Raw genomic sequence first — 18,751 nt, 5'->3', positions numbered from 1 at the left:
TCCCCGAGGGGTCACCGCTCGGGGGCGCGCTTTAGGCCCTAGCCTCCATAGGTTTCGGACGAGGCAACGCCCCCCGGAATCCTTTATCAGACTACCCATAAATATTTGGGGGAGGTGATGGCACTCCTCCCCCCCAACTCATCAGCATAATAATACCCCTACGAATGCCTAACCGCCGCATGAGCCCAAGCTCGCCGCCAATACCCTCAGACCTGCAACCAATCCCTAATCCCAGTGCAAATATCATCAAGCCATATATCGTTACCAGCATCAGAAAGATGCACGCCACCCTCGCGGTAGGGGGCCTCTTTGCAAAACCGGATGCCAGGGTGGTCAATGACCCACCCCCCCAGTGCTGCCACTCTACGCACCACCGAGCGCTCCAGGATCTTCCTGGCCTTATTCACAGCTAAGGGGTTTTTGCAATCTCTCCCAGTGCGCCTTTCGAGCAATGATGACCAGATTATTGTTAAATTGGGGAAGGTAGCCCATAACTCCCCAAAATCGTCGAAAATATTCCACATTAAGTCCACCCCCTTCCAGTAGGCCAGGTCGTTCTCGCCCAGTTGGATAACCACTGCCTCCGGGGGACCCTCCAGGGCGGCTTTAGCTTTCATTGTGGGGAGGAATTCAGCCCAACGCATTCCGCGGTGCGCGATCCAGGATATTTCGACGTTGTTTGGGAGTTCTAGACCGTCACCCCAGCCCCTGGAGAAGTCCCGCCTTCTGGCCCAATGGACAATGCTGTGTCCGATGATCCACACACATACTACCCCGGCACCTGAAAGGGAAAGAGCAGGAAAGTTGGGTCAGGGGTGATGGGGACGATGGGAACGGGGATTTTTTAACGTGGATTGCAGATGTACCCTCTGCATGCGTTGGATTTCCAACTACCCAGATCCATTATCCTTTCTGACGGCAAACCCAGGTGTACAGCCATGGTGCTGCACCAATGCAAAATGAGTGTGCGGCATACTCCTCAGATGGAAGCCCAATGGCGGCAATTGCTTTGCGCATAACCCTTGTAAATTGATGTTTTGACAGGCGAGAGCTGTCCGCATGTATGAAAAAAGGGCCATGGGTGTTAGGTCTTAAATATAAATATCTTCTTGTGTCTTTTACAGGGTAAGGACCAGACTTTTGGGTAGCTTGCAAGCGAATCAGGGCCCCTCTCCCAAGCTGATCGGTTTTTGAACTGCAAATTTTTAAAATCATGTCTGAGCGGGACAAGGTCACGTCCTCCAAGAGGATCCCTCTGTTAGTTAAATCCGGCTGGTCTTCGCAGACCACCTCACCTATGCGTAAGGCACCAAAGAAGGCAAATGAATAAGCTGCTGAAAATAATCTGGCCTCGTACTTGGTCCAGCAGATGGCCCTGAGTTTCTTGTGTATTTGAAAGAGTATGTCATATGTTATAGGCCTTCTGCTATCGGAGCTAGGGGGCTGTAGTCTGTGCCAGCCCTCTAAAGACTTCCGCACAACGAAGTGCACATAAGGGTCGACTGAGAACATGGCTTTGCAGAAGAATGATATTTCTGCGGATTGAATATTGAGAGTCTTAGGTGCGCGCCCCAAATCATGAAGGTGCACGAGGTATTTTAAAACCTCTGACTTGGTAGGGGGTTTGCCCGGCCTATTCAGCCCCTTTTTCTGGTGGAATGCTGCGAAGTCCGGCCACGCCTTTTTATAAGATCTTAGGGTTGAGGGAGCGACTGATGCCAATACTCCCTTTAACACTTCTTGTTCCCAATGCTCCAGAGGTGCTCCGGAAACGGCTGAGGCAGTTGTTGCGCATCCGGCGCCAATAAGCGAAAGCGATCCATCTGGAAACGAGACAGAGCATCCGCAATGCTGTTATTAACGCCAGGTATAAATTTGGCCGAGACATACATATTTTGCTGCAGGCAGGAACGAACAAAGGACCGCAAAAGAGCCGCCACCCTGGAAGAGTGCGAGGATTGCTTATTCAAAACTGAAACCACTGCCTGGTTGTCCGTCCAAAAGCACACCCTATGGTCTTTGAACTGCTCGGCCCATAAATGAATTGCCACTACAATGGGGAAAAATTCTAAGAATGTTAAATCCCGCAATATAGGTTTACCCTGCCACAATGAAGGCCACCGCTGCGTGCACCACTGACCTCTGAAGTAGACGCCAAACCCCAAGGAACCTGCTGCGTCTGAGTGAACCTGAAAATTGGCCTGAAGAGCCATGCTATCTTGCCAAAGAGAGATGCCGTTATATTCTTCCAAAAATTCTAGCCAGACCCCAAGATCTGATTTCACTGCTTTAGAGAGACACACCCTATGGTGTGGTGCCCGTAAGCCTGCTGACAATTTCGCCAGGCGCCCGCAAAAGGGGCGGCCCGGGGAAACCACCCGACATGCAAAGTTAAGGTGACCTAGGAGGGATTGGATTTGCTTAAGGGTAACTTTCCTTAGGGGTAATAGCTGGGAAATAAGTTCTTTCAGAGTGGTAAGCTTCTCGGAAGGGAGGCGAGATGTTTGAGCAATTGTGTCAAGCTCAATGTCTAGGTAGGTCAAAGTAGTGACTGGGCCCTCGGTTTTTTCATTTGCCAAAGGGACACCCAGCTCCTTGGCCAAGGACTTGAAAGCCTGTAACAGGGCCAGGCAGTCTTGTGCATTACTTGTGACGAGAATAAAGTCGTCCAAATAATGCCCCACCCCCTCAGAACCGGTTCTAAATTTCAGCGCCCAGTCCAGGAATGTACTAAATGTCTCAAAAGCCGCACAGGCAATCGAGCAACCCATGGGCATGGCTTTATCTATAAAATAAGCCCCTTCAAATTTAAAACCCAACCAGCGATAATCCTCGGGGTGGACTGGAAGAAGGCGAAAGGTCAATTCAATGTCACACTTGGCCAAGAAGGCGCCCCTACCAAAACTGTGAACAAGCTTTACCGCCTGATCGAAAGATGCATATTTTACTGAGCACAGTTCCTGAGGGATTGCATCATTAACTGAGGCACCCTTAGGTTATGTATCATCCAGAATTCCCCAGGGGCCTTTTTGGGCACGATGCCTAGCGGTGAAATGTGAAGATGATCTATGGGGGGTTCAGAAAATGGGCCAGCTATCCTTCCCGCTGAGATTTCCTTTTGTATCTTTTTTATGGCAATGTCAGGCCTATCCATTACTGACTTTTGATTGGGGGGTTTTCCGGAATTGGGTGTGAATAAGACTGGTATTCTAAAACCGTGGGAAAACCCTTCCCATAGGAGAAGGGTGGCTTGCCTATTAGGATATAAATCTAGGAGAGTTTTTAGGGGTTGTAGTTTGATGGTGGAGTAGGCTAGCGTGGGGGACAAATTAGTAGTGATTGCCTGCTGTGCTCTGGGAGGGTCCAGGAGTACCTGCGGGGGCACCTCGGTTTCCCTAATGGAGGTGACCCCTGCCGCCCCGAAAGGGCTGCTGCTTACTCTTATAGCACGCTGTTGCTGGATGGCTACCTAAACACTTTTCGCATTCGTGCAGGTACTTACAAGATGGGCGTTGGCAGGCTCCCCTATTAAAATCCCAACATTGCTTACTACGTTTTGTGTCCACCTTACTGGATTTAGCAGGGTCCTGCGTTTTCTTTTCGATGTAGGGACCCACGTGCTCCATCCAGTAGTTCTGGTCCCTCAGGTCCCAGCGGGTGGTCGGTAACAAAGAGGCATTTCTACGAAAGTCCTCATCATACATTAGAGCAGCTTCCTCCCCCGCCAATTTACGGGCCCTTCTGACATGCGCCATGTAGGCAGCCAAATGTAACCCGCATTTGGCATAACATCCCACAACCACGCCCATGAAGACCTGGAACCTATTAAGCCAGTTCTCAAAGGTGCGCTCCGCCCGGGGTGACCTATGCCTTTTCTTCCCGTAATACCGCTTTTTCTCCCCTTTCCCCGTCATTTGGGCTGGTGGTAGCAATGTAAACATATCTATGTAGTCACCATTAAGTATCTTAGTCCTTTTCTTTTTCGAAAGGTGGTTACCCAAGATGAAATCAGTAGACAAGTTAGTAGAGATTTTAACATCTTCCACTAGCGCACCACCCTTCCACTCCAGGGTACCGTTAAAGGTTTTTCGGTGTGAATTGGCCCTCCTCTCGTGAATCCATAGGGGGACCCCAGTATCCTCTCTTTCCCCCCAGTAGCCCTCCATGGGGGCATCGCTATCACCCTCTGATGAAGAAGTACCTGTTTCATCCTCTGAATCAGACGGGTCGCTTCTCCTACTCTTCTTGGAGGTATGCTTCCTCTTAGCCTTTCTCTTTCCTCCCTTGGTACCGCTGCCCTCAGGGGCTGGGTCACCAGATGCCGATGTTGACTGTTGAGGAGGTACCTCGTCCTCTGAGGAGGACCCTGACACACCCTCGGAAGGAATGGGTTGAGATGGTGAATCCTGAAATACACTAGGAATATCGGTCACCTGCTGGTTAGAGTTAGAGCGGCCCTGTCTTGATGGTTTGGAGCCTGCCCTGGACGTGCTGGCCTTTGCAGCACCGGACTTCGACTTCTGAGCACGCGAAGATTGAGATCGTGTTTGAGGCCGATTGCCAGACCCGCCAGCAGCTTGTGCCATGCTGGGAGCAGAACCTGAAGATCCTGCACGAAGCCGCTCACTGGGAAGGGTGTCCGGGATAAAGTCCTGTGAGGCCGCCACTGATGAGGAAGCACCAGCAGCCGCTGGCCTGCATTGCAGATAAAAAGTTTCAATAGCAGAAAGAAATTGAGCTATAGCTTGAGGGTTGCAAGGTATGGCAGGAGTTTGAGCACCACTAGGCCCTGCCTGGGGAGCCTGAGAATTAGCCCTGTTAGCCATGCCTACACCACAGCTGGATGCAAAATAAATCACCGTAAACAGTGAAATGTATAAGCCGGTAACTCCTTTAAAAAGGCACAGCAACCCAGAGACAGGACCACTCAAACGTAAACAGTGAAATGTATACCATAAGCAGAACTGAATTGCTTTTAAGAATCCCTATGAGAACTTGACTGTAAAATAAACTTTAAATGAATTCAGAACACCCAAATAAACCTTATGAAATACCTTATAGATTACGAATTAAGCCTACACTTATGAATTACCCTTGTAAGATGGCACTGAATGGATAGCCTTGAATGAATTAATCAGTATTTTAAGGCGTCCTCTGAATTGCGGTGCGCAAGTTGTGCCTCCCGCGCCACCAGAATAACAAATGATGTTAAATCAAAAGCACTTTACCGTAGTTCAAATCAATTAAGTAGTTGGAATGAATTAAATGAATAAAAGTTGTAGGAATAAATTTTAAATGAAATGCAAATGACAGCAGTTGGAGCAAATTTCAATGAATTAAATGAATGAATTGGATGAATGGATTGAATAAAGTAGAAGGCTACAACCACGCAGCGATGCCGAAGAAGCTTAATCACAGCTGCACAGCTCCGAAAATAGGCACAAAGTATCCCCCAGTGGACACGACGCTGTAAGGGCAGATTGCCAGCGACGCTGGAAAGTGTAGCCCTAATCGCACACAAAGTAACTGTGGTGGCTAACACTATGTAACCCTTAAGGTTAAAGAAACAATCGAATGGCAGGCAGAGAGTTGCCTCACTTAAAATGGCCCCTATAGAGCGACCACGTGGTCCGTTCGAAATGGCGGCCGCAAGCATCTGCAACCTAGGCAACCGCCAGCGCTCCGCTCAGCACACACAACCCCTGAACGTTGCGACCACTAGAGCAACCAGTAAAAGAACCCCGGAAGCAAGGGAAAAAATTGAAAGCCACTTGTAAAAAGCCCCCTTTTGATCCCCGGCGTGTGTTTTTAAGCTCCTGCGTTACGCAGGGAAACCGAGATGTTACCGTAGCAGCACTAATCACAGCTGGCCTCACTCCCAGATAAGTGGAACCCCTTCAGCCACTAGCCAGCCCGATGGGCTAAAAGCTACCTAAGAGCGAGTGCGATCGGAAAAGCGCAGCACCTCCGCCAGCCCCCGGTGCGCCCCGGCGCCGTTTAAAACCGCACTAGGTCTTTCGAGCCCGTAGGCCCCCCCCCGCCGCTTGCTATCTTCGATCTTTCCAACCTTCCATGAGCGCTGCTGCAGCTCACGACCGTGGATCCAATGTTCGAGTCCTTGCAACTGGGAAGCGAGGTAGTAGGGCGATCCCAGGAGGGCAAAGGGGAACTCCAAGCAAGCCGCTGCAGAAAGGAGACTCGGCAGAGGCTTAGAACCCGAGCGAAGGCTGGCAAACGGTGCCCAAGGAGCCTCAGCGCTGGCGTACCCAGCAAAGCCTCAAGAATTGAAGATGATAAGAAAAAACCCGTCGGCACTCAGCAATAGGACCTCAGCAGAGCGCGATCCCTTTGGCGACCGGGAGAACAGCGCGCAAAGGGGACGAGCCGGCCGGCTTGAGCTCAACGTTTCGAGAGGCACCCACAGCTTCCAGACGGCAAGATGGATCCTCGCCAGAAAACCAGCAACAAAAACCTGCAAAATACAAGGCAAGATCAAATGCAACCACAAAACAGCAATGAAAACTAGCACAGAGAACTAAGAAGACCAATCCGCAGCTGTGGGCGAGGACACAAAGGGGAGATCCTGGGCCGCGCCGACCTTAAGTGACCCAGGCCCCGCCCCAGCAGCCAGCCAATTGGCTGGCCCTGGGGCTGATGCGGCCTGAGGATTCCCCAGATCACGCAGGGCCGAAGCCAGCCCCGCGCGGATGTTGGTGGGTGTGAACCCGCAACCCCCCCTTCCTTATTTCGGGAGTGGCTTTCTAATAAGTTTGGTATAATAGGCATATTTAACTGTGACTGCAGTACTTGCTGAAGCTGTGACACATATTGAGCGCTCTCTCTCTCACACACACAAGTATTTATAAATACTTACGGTTAGCCACTATTGCTGAGGCTGAGCCCCATTTATGTTTGTGGTGTCAAATTAAGAACTGCTATTAAAAATGTGTTATTAACAACGTGTCACTGATGTGAATTGTGTATTGGTTCATGTGTTTCAAAAAAATAAATAGAAAGTGCTGCTGCATGGCGGGGGGGGGGGGGGTGACTAGCCATTCTGCTTTTACCCCTGTAACCCAGCTTCCAGGAGCCATTTGGCTCCTAGCTTTTCTATCTCAGTTTCTAACACTGCTGGCTTACTAGTACTACGTGTGAATCAGATCTAGGGGTCTTAATGGACCACAAGCTTAACATGAGTCAACAGTGTAATGCAGCAGCAAAAAATGCTAATGCTACTCTAGGCTGCATCAACAGAAGTATAGTGTCCAGATCAAGTCATAGTACCACTCTATTCTGCTTTGGTCAGCCCAACCAGTTGATCAAGGGTCTAGAAACAAAGCCTTATGAGGAATGGTTGAAAGAATTGGTAAGTTTAGCCTGAATAAAAGGAGACTGAGGGGAGATATTATAACCATCTTCAAATATCTTAAGGGTTGTCACATGGAAGAGGGAACAAGTTTGTTTTATACAGCTCCAGAGGGTAGGACATGAATCAATGGCTTCAAGTTACAAGAAAAAAGACTCCGATTAAACATCAGAAAGAACTTTCTGACAGTAAGAGCTGTCTGACAATGGAATGGACTCCCTTGGGAGATGGTGGACTCTCCTTCCTTAGAGGTTTTAAAGCAGAGGTTGGATGGCCATCTGTCAGGGATGCTTTAGCTGAGATTTCTGCATTGTAGGGGGTTGAACTAGATGACCCTTGGGGTCCCTTCCAACTCTATGATTCTATAACTATTGCTCTACCATTGAGATTTTCCCCACCACCAAAGACTCTCCTCCTGCAAGAGAGGGGAGTGGTTGTGGTCGGGAGCCGGACTCCGCCTCAAGCAGGGGGCGTTAGCCCCCTGCCTCCCACTCACCTGGCTGGCCTACGCCCACGGGCAGGCACCCAACCAGGTGCCTGCGAGGGGGCGTGTTTAGCAGCCCAAATTGCTGCGGCACCAGCCTTCCGGCCTCACTTTTCATCGTCCCGTCGCGAGTCATCAGCTAGGAGTCATCACAGTCATCACAGGGAAGAGCCACGAGGTTTGGAGTCGGGGGGGGGGGTTGTCTGTGTGTGTGGAGGCTGCCTGGTTCCTGGCTTGCCTTTTAACTTTAGGAGGCTTGCGTGCGCTCATTGCTTTACTGCTTTTAAAAACCCAGGTATCCAGGTTTGCCTTGCTGTGTCCTCTTTTCCGTGTAAAAACCCACATTTAACCTTCTATTTCCCCCCACTCCTGGTGCTTGATTTGTTTGTGCGGTCTGAGTGCGAATTACCTTTCTTAAGCTGCAGCTTGTTCCCTTGCCCAGCACGTGCACCCCAGCGAGGTCTGAGTGTGAGTGTGGCTCTGTCTTTCTTTCTCCCTCGTCTCCTCGCTTTCCTTCCCCTGCCTCTGCCTCTGCCTTGGTGGCTGTGCATTTTTATTTAATTTTTGGCCAGGGTGCTTGTACGTTTTCCCCTCTATTGCCCTTGCCTGTCCAATTGCATGGCTGGTCTGGGTGACTGAGTGGGTTTGCCTTACATTTTAATTTGTTGGCCAGGGTGCTGGTGCGTTTTCCCCCTCCATTGTCCTTGAGAGCCTGGATAGCTCAGTTGGTTAGAGCATGGTGCTGATAATGCCAAGGTTGCAAGTTCGATCCCTGTATGGGACAGCTGAATATTTCTGCATTGCTTGGGTTAGACTAGATGATCCTCAGGGTTCCTTTTCCTGTTCCTCTCTAATTTTAAGTCGTGTGTGTGTGTGTGCTTGCAGCGTGTGTTTGTGCCTGCCGTTTATTGATTTATTACTCTTCTAGTGTGGGTTTAATTTACCCTGCCATCCCTTCCATTGGTACCACTTAAATCGGGAGCCCCCTGTAAAATTTTAAAGGCTGTCGGGGCTTGGAATAGACTGTGCACTTAAACCTCACCCCTCTTGGTTTCTCTAAGCCACCCCCCCCCTTCTCTTGATGTTTGGGGGAAGAAATAAGGCAGGGCTTGGGGTGGACAATTCAGGGTTTCTGATCAGGGAACCATTCCTCAGCACTGCACGTTTATACGTTTAGAACCTTTGAAGGTGTGCCTTTGCCTGGTTCTTGTCATTGGCTTCACTTGCCAGTACAGGCTCCCTAAAGAAAACCACTTTTAAACAACAACAACAAAAAAGGTTTCGGCTTATAGTACCTTACTGAAAAGTCCAGGTTAACCCACGGTTTATATTTCCACTTCATTTTGGCTCACTGTAAAGGACAGCTATTTTCCTTTTCTTCAAAAACTTTTCCTTGCCCGGCATGTTCATTTTACTCCCCCCACCCCTCCTCCCTCCCAACTCCCCCCCCCCACGCTTTCCTTCTCCTCCCCCCACCCGTCCTCCCTCCCTCCACCCCCCCACCCTTTCAGGAGATACATCGGTCTTTGGAGTTCCCTTTGCTTCTTGCCTGAGTCATCACAGTTACCAGACAGGTTTTTCAACTGCTGGGGCAGGCTTGATTGCTCTCTGAGTGACCGGCAGTTTGTGAGGCATTGTCTTTAAGCACCTGGCAGTTCAGCAGCTCTAGTTGCATTGTCAGTTTAACTAACCAGCAGTTTGACCAATTGCAGTCTTTTGTCTGTTTAAGCACCCTTATTTCCCTCAACTGGTCTTGAGCCGACCTTGTGGGCAAAGATTTACTTTTCTTTGTTTGGCAAAGTTTCCTTTGTTTGGTAGAAGTTTCCCCAGCAGTGAGATATTCCCCTTAAGAGCAACCTCACCCCTCCTTTTCAGAGGGCCGCTGGTGTGGGCCTGGAATCTTACTGATTTCCTTTTCTCTTAATTTGGCTGCAGCTTCTGAGCATCTCCTTGTAAGCAGTTATTTTCAATTCTGTTTGATTACTTGGCAATGCTTTGTGCCTAGATTTGCCTATCATTTAAAAGGGGCAACTTTTACTGTAGGCAATTATCTTCTAATTCTGTCTGACTGCAGTTGGGGTTGCTTTGTGTATGGGATTGTTCCTTGGAGCCAGGTGCTAATATGTAGCTGAGCGCTGCTGCTTGAACTCTTGCTGGGTTGTGATTTAATAAATATAAATAAATACAAGCGGTGCAGTTAAGTGACGTATAGCTTGTTCATTTTGTCAGCAGTTACGCGGAGCAATTGATAATAGTAATTCCTACTCATAGCTATAAATCCATTGGTTATTAATTGAGATACTATCGATTAATAATTAATTCATCAACAGTGCTCCGAACTTTATTGATGCACAATAATTGTATACTAACATTTAATTACAGTCAAGTTATTAATTGATTGGTGATATTAATACTAATTAAAAAATAACAACAACAATAATAAAATAAAATAAATTTGAAAAATAAATAAATAATAATTGATAATAATAATAAATAATTATAATTATAAATAATAATAATAATAAAATAATAATAATAATAATAATATTAAAAATATAAATAAATAAATGAAAAATAAATTTAAAATAAAATAATTAGTGACGAAATAAATAGTAGGCGCATTTTACTAGTGCACAGAGCAGCTCATGGCGCCCAAGAGGGAGCGCACGGGTGCAATACCAGCACACACTGCAGCTGGCAACCGTCGTAATAATAAACCCAAACCCATTTCGCAGTTCCTCAATGCCTTCAGATCATTCATTGTTGACTATGAACAGCGCTTTCTCTTAGCTATTCTTTAGTTCTATTTGCCTTGCGTTTCTTACTTCCTTGTTTCGCAAACCAGTGGCCAGCCTTTAAACTACCCAGGTGCAGGCCCAAGCCCTCAGACAGGAACGGTGGCTGTACAAACTAGGTCTCAGGCTTGCTCGCCGACTTTCAGAACCGCACCGGGGCGCCTGCGTGGAGGCTGCAGCTTATAACCCGGTTGCTTCCAGTTCTTCTAGTTCTTTGCAGAATAAGCAGCCCAGGGTCCAGCTTCCAGAATCAGGCACCTCATCAGCCGGTGATGATGAGTCAGAATGGCTTACGCCCTTTCTGGGGAGGCCGCCACTATTAGCATCTGGCAGTTAGCCCGTATGTCAAGAAGAAGCCATCAGAGGTGTGTCGCACTGGAAAGCTGGGCCTTAGAAAGGATTTAAAACGTAAGGTGTGCTGGTAATTCAATAAGGGGCAATGCCAAAGGCAGTCTTGTAAGTACCCGCACGAGTGTGAGAGATGTGCAGGGGCTCACCCAGCCACAGCGTGTTACAAAGGGAAGCGGCCCTTTTGGGGAGGTCGGGGCTTCCACCACTCTAGTTCCAGACGAGCCCCCGCAGCAGGGAACCATCGATAAAGTCCTTCTGGGTCTAGCATTTTCTCCAATTCAGCTTTCTCCTCTCCTCAACCTCTTGTCTATCCATCCGGACGGAAGTGCAGCATCCTATCTTTGGAAGGGTTTCTCAGAGGGTTTCAGAATCCCAGTAGTTGGCTCCTTAACCGCGAAGGACTCTCCTAATCAGAAGTCAGTAAGGGAAAGGACGCTCGCCTCACCCAACGGGTAGCTAGCCCCACCCCTGGGTGCACACTATGTGTGCCACTCCGGGTGCCAGAGCAGCTAGCTCTGCCTCTGGAGTCACACTATGGCATACAGCTAATTGGGATGAACCCAACAGGGCCGCCACTTAGCCCCTGCTTGGTCTCCAGGACAGAGGCACTCCTTCCCAGACCCACCCCCCTTTTGAGATTATTAGGCAACCAAATGTATCATTCCATAACACCTCCCACAGGAATTATTATCCCCCCCCCCCCGGGGAACCTGCCTTTTTCTCCCAGATCAACTACAAGAGCAAGACCACAGCTTTAACAAAATGACAGCCCAAACAGGAAGACACATGGGAGCAATGGTACTGGTTTGAAGTGTTCCAGATCCATTTCCTGTTCTCCCAATGAGCAGGGCAGCTGTGGGCAAAATTGCAAAGAAGTACAATAATGATTTAGTCCTTAGTCCTAGAATCTAGTAAGCCTTTAAGCCCAACAGTCGAAATCGCATAATTTCAATGCTTTAACTATATTAGGGAACATGTATAGTTAGTAAACAAATTGCTAGTTTGGTGAGAAATAACACTTCACTGAAGTGGATAACGCTTTGGCCAAGAGCTCACCTTTGGCAATCTTCTAGAACATGTTGCATATGTAGCAGTTCTTTTTCTAGCTAGAGTGAAACTGAAACCTGACATTTACAGTACCAGATAGAAGTATTCTGGAATGTCCTGGCTGTGTCTAGAATGTCCTGGCTGTGAACTTCCGGAGGTGGCGCCAACGGCAATGGCGGAATCCCTCTAATCCAGAGGGAGACCGCTCCACAGAAATCGGGTCTAAAACCGCTTCGGCGCAGCGGGGACCCTTTAAACCACAGGCGGGTGAAGCCTGTGACCCTGGGACTCGGCGGGCACTGTTTGCGCCCCCCCAATCTTCAAAGGAGCTCGGCAACGGGCTCCGGAACAGAGCGGGGAAGTGAAGGCGCTGTGCTGCGAGTCGTCTGCTTCTTTTGTGGAGTGAAGCCGCGTAGCTGTTGCCGGAGAGCGCTGCCTTTTTTCCTGGACAATTCGGACTTTAAAACAAATATCCGTGAGTACCCAGAATTTGAACAAATTGGGATATTAAATGAAGACTAGTGAAAAGGACAGAATTGGACTATAAAAAAAGGGAAAAAAAAGAAAAATTGATTGAATTTGGTACGGAGCGGTAAGGGCTAAACAGGAAGTCACCCTTCCGTTCTTTTGTAAATATAACAAAGCAAAGACAACTTATACTAGAGCTTTGAAAATTGCTTTTAAAAGAGTGGATTCCAACATTTCAAATTGGGAATATTTTTTTTATTGGACTATTTGAAGCAGTAAAAGGAAGTTATTTTCGTCCTGATCCTGGAGCGGGGAAGTCAGGACTGACGTGAACCAATCAAGGTATCTGTGTGTGACAGATAGCTAAAAGAAGAGAATTTTCGTGACTCTACTGTTCCCTTTCGCATTTTAAAGGAATATATATGGATAAAGTATTTTAAGTAACATGGAAATGTATCAGAAACAAATATAAGTCTTCTCCCTAGGGGGAGCCTTAGAAACTGTAACTAATGCCAAGGACTTGACAGCTGTTACAAAGAATCGTGGGAGAGTGCAACAATGTTTTCAGAAGTTGTGATTTGCCTGCTCAATAAAACAAATATTCTACTGGAAGAACTACATGATAAGGTGAACCAGATGGCCAAGTCGACTGGAAATCTCAGACTGGCAGTGGAAGGCGTTGATCAAACTGTGGGAATAAATGTGGAGTCTATTCAGGACTCAAACCAGGAGTGTGTTTTGACAGAACAGGGGTTTGTGGCATTAAATCAGGAGTGTGGCTTGACAGAACAGTCTCAACAGGAGCTTGATCCTTCGGATTTGATAATGGAACTTGGGGAAAATCAGATATGGGAAGGGAAAGTTTGGTGTGGTTTGGAAATGGGGGGCTGGATTGACCCCCCCTATGTTGGGATATCTGGACTCTTTAAATACAGTAACAGGCTGCGACATGTTTGGAATTGTGGGGGCCCACAACTTCGGAGGGCCCTTGAAGTATGTTCTTAAATACTACATGGAATGCAGCGATGAACAGGGAAAAGGATCTGATTTGATGAGAAGGGTTAAAAACACTATTAAGTTGTAGCTACTACGAGCAAGTGACTATAGCCACAAATATGAAGAAAAGCTGCGGAAGGGCCATGGAAGTGACTTGAGGGCCTCGGACATAAGGTCACCGGGTTAGATTGAGGAATAAGGACTGACAAATCCCGAAACCAGGAGGAAGGGACGTTGGATTAAGATTGGACTTGTTTATATGCTTTTTTCTCTTTTTTCGTTTTGTTTTTTTTTAACTAATAGAATGTTTTATAAAGTTGATGAATGATAGAATGATAGAAAAATGAATGATAGAAAAATGTTGGAAGAAATTACCTGGCTTTAGTAAAGATGTATAAAGAATTATGAAAGAACATTATGAATATAAGAAGCTGGTAAAGTTAAGATCTAAATTTTAAATTTTAAGGTTTATTTTATAATAGAAAGATGGAAAGGATTTGCTGGGATAATTAATAACTAGAATACAAAGGAAGGGAGGAGGAGGAGGTCTAATGTTTTTTCTTCTTTACTATTATTTTTCTTCTGTATTTTTTTACTTTCTCATATTTTTATTTTTTACTTTTGTATCTTTTTCTTATTGTGTGTAAGTTTTTGTATTTTCTATTTTTTGTTTTTGTGTAATTTTTGTATTTTTTTGTTTTTTTGAAATCTCAATAAATATTATTTAAAAAAAAAAATAGAATGTCCTGGCTGTGTCTGTAGTACAACAGTTTTGGAAATCTGTAGGAGAGCATCCCACCAATCTCTTGTCATACTAACAATCGTGTTATCAACTAACAATCAAAAGTGCAAAATTTTAGCTACATTGGCAACAGGATGTTGGCTAGAAGCAACTGGTTTTCTGAAGCTAAAACTTACAATTTTGTTCTAGGAGTTGCTTGATCACAATATAGAACTATTTGTTTATTCCTTATGAGTTTTACACCTGATGAAAACGTATACTCAAGCAGATATTTTATAATCACTGTACTATACTATGATACAGTGCATAATGAACATCCACATTCAGTTAGTCTGTGTGCCAGCCCCCCTTCAGATTCAGCACAGAGAGCACCAAGTGACTCAGAAACAAATCAGAAGTTTAAAAGTCATGATACAAAATGAGTCTTGGGGCCTATGTGCATACCTAACCTTAAAAATAAAATAAAATAACAAACAAACAAACAAACAAACCGCACCACAGGGTAAGACTCCCAAAATTGGTTAAGACAGACCTTGAGATCTGGATCACGTTTCTGGAACGCTACAATGGAGTCTCCTTATGGCAGGAAATCCTCAACCTGTCCTCAGATTTCCAGGTTCACTGATGCCGCTGGGTCCTTGGGCTTCAGTTTATTCTTTAGGGGATGCTGGTGTGCTCAACAATGGCCAGCAGAGTAGCAAGGCGAGGCTATCACGTGGGATCTCACTTTTCTGGAGTTTTTTCCCCTTAGTTGTGGCTGTTCACATTTGGACTGAGGAGTTCCAGAATCGCCGGGTGTGCTTCAGAACCGATAACCAGACAGTGGTCAACATACTGGCTAAACAGTCATCGCGTTCCGAGAGGGTGTCGCGCCTACTCCAATCATTCGTCCTCCAGTGCCTCGCTTCCGAGCATTAGCTCCCAGGGCTCAGCCACTGCCAGAACCCGTTTCGGAGCACCTGTGGAACCTTGGAGACGTGAAGTGATTAAGGGAGTATTAGCATCTGTCACACCCTCTACACTTAGATCATATAAGAAGGTCTGGTGTGATTTCATGGGGTTCAGGTCCAAAGTATCCTCCCTTTCCACTAATGTTACACCCTCCACAGAGAACATTCTGCAATACTTAACACACCTTCATGGCCTAGGTTGAGCCTTGAAAACTTTGAGGATACACATAGCCGCTATCACATTCTTTAGTAGACCCATGTTTTTCCACCGATTCGTGCTGTGACTTCATGGTCCGCAGGGCAATTGAAGGTTGGAGTTGACTGCAGCCTCCAAGTAACAAAGGCCACAAGCCTATTTCTTACGAGCTGCTGTCCCAAATCCGTATGAACTTAGGTCAATTTGCTGGTCCAAGTTCGAGGCCCGGGTGTTCTCTGCGGCATACGTTATAGCCTCCTTTAGGCCGGGCCCCCAAAACGTTAAAGATACACGTAGCCGCCATCAGCTTCTTTGTAAAGCCATGTTTTCCTCTGACCCGTGCAGTGACTTCCTGATCCGCAGAGCTATTGAAGGTTGGGGTAAGCTGCAACCCCCTAGAGCCGAGGGCCATAAGCCAATTTCTTACAGGCTGCTCTCTCAAATACGCATAAAGCTTAAGTCGATCTGTTGGACCAAGTTTGAGGCCCGCCTCTTTTCTGCAGCATATGCTAAGCCAATTCCTTACGGGCTGCTCTCTCAGATATGCACAAAGTTTAGGTCAATCTGCTGGACCAAGTTTGAGGCCCGCCTCCCCCCCCCCCCCGCTGCATATGCGATCGCCTTTTGGCTCCTTGAGGGGCGGTGAAGTAGTAGCCAAGGTTAATGAAACTGGGTCAACGCGCGGCCTCCTCACGGAGGGCGTGCAGTTGTCCGAAGCTAGCACGACGGTGTGGATACATCAATCCAAAACGGATCAGGCAGGTAGGGGTTGGGAAGAGCTTGTGCCATTGCTGAGGGAGAAAGTCGCCATGTTTGGCCCTCCCGACATCCTTATCCTTCAATTAGGGGGAAATGACCTTGTTAACAGAAGAAGTGCGGACTTGTCGTGGAACATAAAAAAAGATTTGGATGAGATTGCTGCCTTGTGTCCCGGAACAACGGTGTTCTGGTCCTCCTTCCTGAAGAGAATTGTTTGGCGCGGTGCGCAGAACTGTATGGCCATTGAAAAACCCAGGAAACTCTTAAATCGTACAATAGCCCGTTGGGTGCGCTTTATGAATGGCCGAGTCATTTTTCACGACCATATCCGGATTGGCGATCAGGCCTTGTACCGGAAGGATGGGGTTCATCTTTCAGACCAAGGGAATGACATTTGGTTAAATAGCATCAGCAGAAGCATCAGGGATTGGTTACAGCTGTGAGGGTATTGGCGGCGAGCCTTTTTGGGCTCGGGTGGCGGTTAGGCATTGGAATAATGTGTTGTGGTGTGTCGAAGGGCTAGGTGTGGCCATCGCCTATGCCTTCAATTTTTGGGTATTCCGTTAAAGGAATCTGGCGGTCGTGTATTCTGTCCGATGCCTGCTTGGCGGGAGGCCATGGCACGACCCTCGGTGACATCAGGGGAGAGCTTATAGTTGGATTAGCATCAACAGGCTCCACCTACTGGTGAATAAACCCCCCTGTTTTAGACTCACCCCTCTCTGAGGGGGTGGAGTCAGCTGACGTAATCCAATGCCTAAGCCAATACCTTTTCACTTGCTGTAATCAATAAAGTTGTGGCCTTTTCTTGCCCATTAACCTTATATCACGTGTCCTCGTGTTTTCACTCCACTACGCGGGGATCGGGTCCTCGGACCACAATATGTATGATGTATCTGCACCCATGGAGGCAGACCTCTGCTCAGTGAGTAGCTCTGACTGCTAAATTTAGCTTCTGTATTCAGGAGCAGTACACCTTTGATTACCAGGTGTTGAGGGCAAAGACTCATCTTGCTTTTGATTTCTCCCTATGAAGTTGGGTTGGTCACTGCTGAATATAGGAGATTGCTAAATGGACCATTGGATTCACCCATTTCTTAAGCTGAATAGGTTGGGTTGGCCCACCCAAGTAACTGACACCACAGCTCATTAGTACAGCACTACTTTGAAGCCATTTTACCCACTTACCTTTTTAGCTGACAAGGCTAACACATGGGTTTATAGAAGTCCCTGCCCCAGGCTTACAGTCTAAAAGACACAACACGAAAGAAAAATGGATAATAATAATAATAATAATTTATTTATACCCCGCCCTCCCCAGCCAAGGCCGGACTCAGGGCGGCTAACAACCAATAATAAAAACAAGTTGAATGAATACAACTTAGAAAACAAGATTAAAATACAACATTAAAACATTAAAACATTAAAATGCAGCCTCATCACAGGAGGAGAAAGGAAAAAAGAAAGAGGGGGAGGGAATCAAATTGACTCCAAGCCAAAGGCCAGGCGGAACAACTCTGTCTTACAGGCCCTGCGGAAAGAAATCGGATCCCGCAGGGCCCTGGTCTCACGAGACAGACTGTTCCACCAGGCCGGAGCCAGTGTTGAAAAAGCCCTGGCTCTGGTTGAGGCTAATCTAACTTCCTTAGGGCCCGGGACCTCTAGGGTGTTGCTATTTATGGAACTTAAGGTCCTCTGTGGGGCATAGCGGGAGAGGCGGTCCAGTAGGTACGAGGGTCCTAGGCCGTGAAGGGTTTTAAAGGTCAAAACCAGCACCTTAAATCTGACCCTGTACTCCACCGGGAGCCAGTGCAGCTGGAAAAGCACTGGGTGAATATGCTCCCATGGCAGAGACCCCGTGAGGAGCCTTGCTGCAGCATTCTGCACCCGCTGGAGTTTCTGGGACAGCTTCAAGGGCAGCCCCGCGTAGAGTGAATTAGAGTAGTCAAGCCTGGAGGTGACCGTCGCATGGATCACTGTGGCCAGGTCGGGGCGGGAAAGGTAAGGGACCAACTATTAGTTTCTTTTTGTGCCACTGTGCAGTTGCTTTGGAGTCACAAGGCTCTGTTTGCATTCCAGACATTCCAGACTGTCGGAAGTCTCATGGAAGATGGGAGACGGATGTGATGTTATTTTTTCCTGATCCTTTGTTTTCCAGTTGCTCTCTGCCTTTCACAGAGAGAGGATGTTTTCTTTTCTGTCTGCGTAGTTAGGAAAATAAAGCATAGCGATGTAGCTCATAAATCACGTCACTTCTGCTGCTTTGATTCTCTACTGAATGGGGAAATGTCCCTAGAGGCCCATCAGAGGCTCAGGTCGTAACACTGGTCAACAACAAATTTGTTGTCTGCGTTTTTTCAGTTGATTTAGGACGAATCTGATGCGCTGAATCCAAAAATCACATCGGTTTTCCTCAATCAGGTCAAGTTTTTGAGCTATGGCTACATGTCTTTTTTTTACGTTTTTGTTCACATGTACGCTTGTGTGGAGCATTTTAGAAGAAGTTGGTGGGGGTAAAATGCCATGTCGAATAATTGTTTTGATTGGAAATGATTATTTTAATGACAAGAAGTATTCAGGTCTTACTTGGCCCAGGG

General features: G+C 47.1%; 1 long non-coding RNA gene across 1 annotated transcript; it reads left to right on the top strand.

The window, feature by feature from the left end:
• Nucleotides 1–7,780: 7,780 nt before the first annotated feature.
• On the top strand, nucleotides 7,781–16,978 carry LOC308467844. Its single transcript, XR_013981339.1, has 2 exons — nucleotides 7,781–7,981; nucleotides 16,614–16,978. It is a non-coding gene; the product is annotated as an uncharacterized lncRNA (long non-coding RNA).
• Nucleotides 16,979–18,751: the final 1,773 nt, after the last annotated feature.

The sequence above is a fragment of the Podarcis pityusensis genome, assembly GCF_964106645.2.
Source record: "Podarcis pityusensis genome assembly, chromosome: W".
NCBI lineage: Eukaryota > Metazoa > Chordata > Lepidosauria > Squamata > Lacertidae > Podarcis > Podarcis pityusensis.
Note: the sequence above shows the minus strand (reverse complement) of the source record. Positions and strands in the feature narration are given on the sequence as shown.